The sequence below is a fragment of the Siphateles boraxobius genome, unplaced genomic scaffold (genome assembly GCF_051911475.1).
Source record: "Siphateles boraxobius isolate OS27281-9 unplaced genomic scaffold, OSU_SipBor_1 53, whole genome shotgun sequence".
Taxonomy (NCBI): domain Eukaryota; kingdom Metazoa; phylum Chordata; class Actinopteri; order Cypriniformes; family Leuciscidae; genus Siphateles; species Siphateles boraxobius.
In genome coordinates this window covers 13,802,474-13,806,302 of record NW_027509175.1, presented here as the reverse complement: position 1 = coordinate 13,806,302, position 3,829 = coordinate 13,802,474, and the positions used below count along the sequence as shown (strand labels likewise).

The window sequence follows — 3,829 nt, the reverse complement described above, 5'->3', positions numbered from 1 at the left end:
GTGAGTTTTGGGATCCATTCAAGGCAGCAGAAGGATCACCTCATGTTCACAAAACCACTCTAAACATCTTCCTGACCATATACAACACTCAGCGCACAGTAAACTAAACGGACAGGACGGCCCGCACATTAAACCAAACCATAAACTATTTTCTGTTTGGACGGAGAATGCTAAAGGCCGACTGAGAAGTTACAATCAGACTAGGTTTCCACAGCATATTCAGGTTTCTTGTAAGGCTATCTGTCTCCTTGTGTTTAATACAAATCAGTTTCATGGCCGGTCTAAGAATAGAGAAGTGCGCTCTGAGAAACACTTGCTTTGATATTCTGCTATCAAATGCAGTGGCATATTTAAGTCTGGTGTTTCAGAGGAGCTGTAACTTGTCTTTTAGTCTATGAATATTTGCTTCAAATAATGTCAGCAGTAATTCTCTAAGCTGTTCATTTAAAGATTAAAGTGACTGATATTTAAAAAGTCCAACTTTAAACATCTAAGCCATCAACTGTACGTTTATTTGTGGACTAAACTGACAGGGTCGCATATACTGTTAATCATTTCATGGGAAAGCAAAACAACAAGATGTCTTTAATATAATAGTTTTTCTCCAAGACTGCAATGAGATTAAATAGAGCGTGAATGGAGACTTTTTTTTTGCATCATATGCATTTTAACAATATCTCAAACTGTGCTCAATATACCAACGTCGGAAATCTAAAGATATCAGATATGAACTCATCTTAGATGACAACTACAGTGACTCAGTTAGGTCTGTTCATAGAAACCGTTTCTGAGAAACATTTGAGGCAAAAAAACAACAACTTAACATGAGACCTTAATAAACAGTGCTGAACCTAACCTAACCAAACTAAACCTTTTTTTTCTTTTCTTGTTAGTTTGTGGTAACTGAAATAAAGCTGAAAAATACAATATAGGCTAAATATTAATGAAATTTTTTTCCTTGGCAGCTAAATGGACTAAAAAAATTAAAGTATAAAACGCTAAAACTGAAAATATAAAAATAAAAGCCAATTCAAAATATTTAATAGCATATAAACAATTCTAAAATAATGTTGCTAATATGTGTCCTGAGCTTTGAAAGAGCATCTTCATCTAGGATGTTCGCAAACATTTATTTATTTTATTGAGAAACATTTATTTTTCTCTTCCTCTCCCTGTTTTCAGTCATTTCTCGTGAACACGGGTCTTTTAGTTTCCTAAAATGGTCTGATGAGCTCCATCTGTGCCCGTGGTTATCAGAAACATGTCCTCCCCTTGTCTTAGAAACATGTCCACTGCTGCCCATCATTAGCGTTCATGATAAGCGTCTTATCAGCTCGTTTAGCTCTGAACTCAAACTCTTGCGTCATCATCGTAAAGCAGCGAGCGACTCGGGCACTGGTGAGGCCTTACATGCTTTAGTTGTTGGTTGTGTGACAAAAATAGCATGTCCTCATTATAATAACATGTGTGAAGTTTTGTGGCCCACACCACATGAAGTAAACACTCTCTGACGGCTTTGAGGAAGAAGTGCTCTTTTATGCCACGGTCTCTGTCGAGCTCCAGTGGATGTCATTGACCTACAAAGAGTGAAAGTCGTTGTGTGTCTAGTGCTTGCAGCTGAATGAAGCCATTTCATCAACCAACTATGCTATACTGAGTATGTGCTACATTTGAATTGAGCTCCACCCCTTCTGTGGCCCCGCCTCTTATGTGGCCTCGCCCCTTCTATAGCCCCGCCCCTGATCAGCGCTGCGCTCACTGTGTTCTCTCTTCTGATTTGTATTTCCACAGATGAAGGTAAGATCCTATGGATTTATGAATGATCCGCTCGTTTTAAAGTCTTCCCGCTCTGTTGACATTTTTTGTGACATCTGCTTCAAACACTACAATGCTCATGATAACTTTCATTAACACTACAACAAGTAAATCCACTTCACCAGCTAATTACTTTTAGACAGCGAAATATACAGAGCTACCGCAAAAGCTCAAACACAAAATTTTGAAGATGGCTCCTCTCGTTTCTCTGACGCATAAGGTCTGTGTAGTATGAATGGGTTGTATGAATGAAATTCTACATAATCCGCCATGTTGTTACTGTCACGTGACCTACCAGCATCAGCTGTGTCGCTTCACTGTCATTCATAAATCCCCTCCTGTGGCCTCATGGGATAGTAAAGCAGCCATCGAATGTGCGCTTCAGAATCTCGCCGGAAGTAGTAGGTAATCATGATTCCTATGTATTCGGACTTCTTTTGTGACATACTGTTTTTTGCCTACTATATAGTTGGGAAGTATTCGATTTCAGTAGAGCGTTAAGGCTGATTTATACTTCTGCGTCGGACATACGCCAGAGCCTCTACGCCGTAGACTACGCATTGGTTTTAATTTATACTTCTGCGTCGTTGTCCACGTTGACGCACGCAGAGGGAGCATGTGAAACCCGAGGGAGCGGTTTGAGCAGACCAATCACAGCGCTTGCGTCCGCGTAAATTTGAAGCGTTGTTACATTTTTGGAGAGGTGCAGGTCAGGGTACGCCGAAGGGTACGCGCGCTACGCACAGCCTACGGCGTAGCTACGGCGTAAGTTCGACGCAGAAGTATAAATTGGGCTTTAGTCTGAAGAAAATATGAGTGCTGCAAACTAGCTGCCACTATGCCAGGGTGATGAGGCTGGTAACCAGGGCGCTGCTATGCAGTTGCTAGGGCATGTTTGGTTGCCAATGCTGGGTTGATACTAAAATTGTTCTGAATTGTTTCCAGGGTGTTGCTATGTGGTTCCTAAAATTGTTTATGCCATTGTTAGGCCATTCTGTGCGGATGCCAGTATGTTTGGTTAGGTGCTAAAATGTTCTGGACATTTGCTATGGTGTTACTATGCATTTGCTTAGATGTTCTAAATGGTTGGTAATGTGTTGCTGGGTAGTTTCTAGGGTGTTCTGGGTGGTTGCCAGGGTGTTGTTATGCAGTTGCTAGGGTGTGTGGTTAATAATGTGTTGCTTGGTAGTTGCTAAAGTGTTCTTGTAGTCTTGTAGTTTTTGCAACCCTGTATCTTCACATGGCATTAGTAACACCAAGATCATGGGTTTGATTCGCAGGACCTGCATGAACTGATAAAATGTACTCTTAAATGCAATGTAACAAAATATTCATAAAGAAACTATGTAAGGTATTGTTCATGTGTCTGTAGCACAAATTGTCAGGTGTGGGGGTGGTGAAAGGAGTGAGGACTCCGGTGCAGAGTTGATGTCACTCTTGCCTGTCTTCAAAACTTGAGAGCCCTGGGAAACACAATGAGAATAAGGCCACATTTACACATAGCCGGGTATTTAGAGAAACGAAATCTTCCCTTCATGTAAACGGGGCATAAATAGGGAGAGCAAACAAAGCAGGTAACGAGGGAGGACAGGTGGGGCAAATTAATCAATCAGGTAACAAGATGGGAGGGGCTAGACAATCGACAGGAGAGCACATGGCACAAGGAAACACATGACAAGCCATGTGCTCACACCAAACATGACAAAAACACAAGCACATGGCCAGTAAAACAAATCACAAGCCATGTGCTCTGCTCACACACAACGAGACATGAACTCGCAGCCAATGAGAACACTCATAAGCCACATGTTCACACAAAACATGTCAACATGAAAGCACACAGCTAGTGAAAAACACAAGCTTGTGTGCTACACAGTACAAGACAAAACATGACATGAAAGCACAAGGCCGATGTAAACACGAACGGCGTGCTACACAAAACACAACACACATGGACAGAAGAGCGTACGGCCCGAGCGAACTCGAACCCGTACGCTCACGTGACAAGACGTAG

The 3,829-nt window shown here is 41.7% G+C and overlaps 1 long non-coding RNA gene across 1 annotated transcript; it reads left to right on the top strand.

Annotated features, from left to right (window-relative positions):
- Positions 1-3,370: 3,370 nt before the first annotated feature.
- On the top strand, positions 3,371-3,523 carry LOC143714046 (uncharacterized). Its single transcript, XR_013195393.1, has 2 exons — positions 3,371-3,428; positions 3,467-3,523. It is a non-coding gene; the product is annotated as an uncharacterized LOC143714046 (long non-coding RNA).
- The last annotated feature ends 306 nt before the right edge of the window (positions 3,524-3,829 follow it).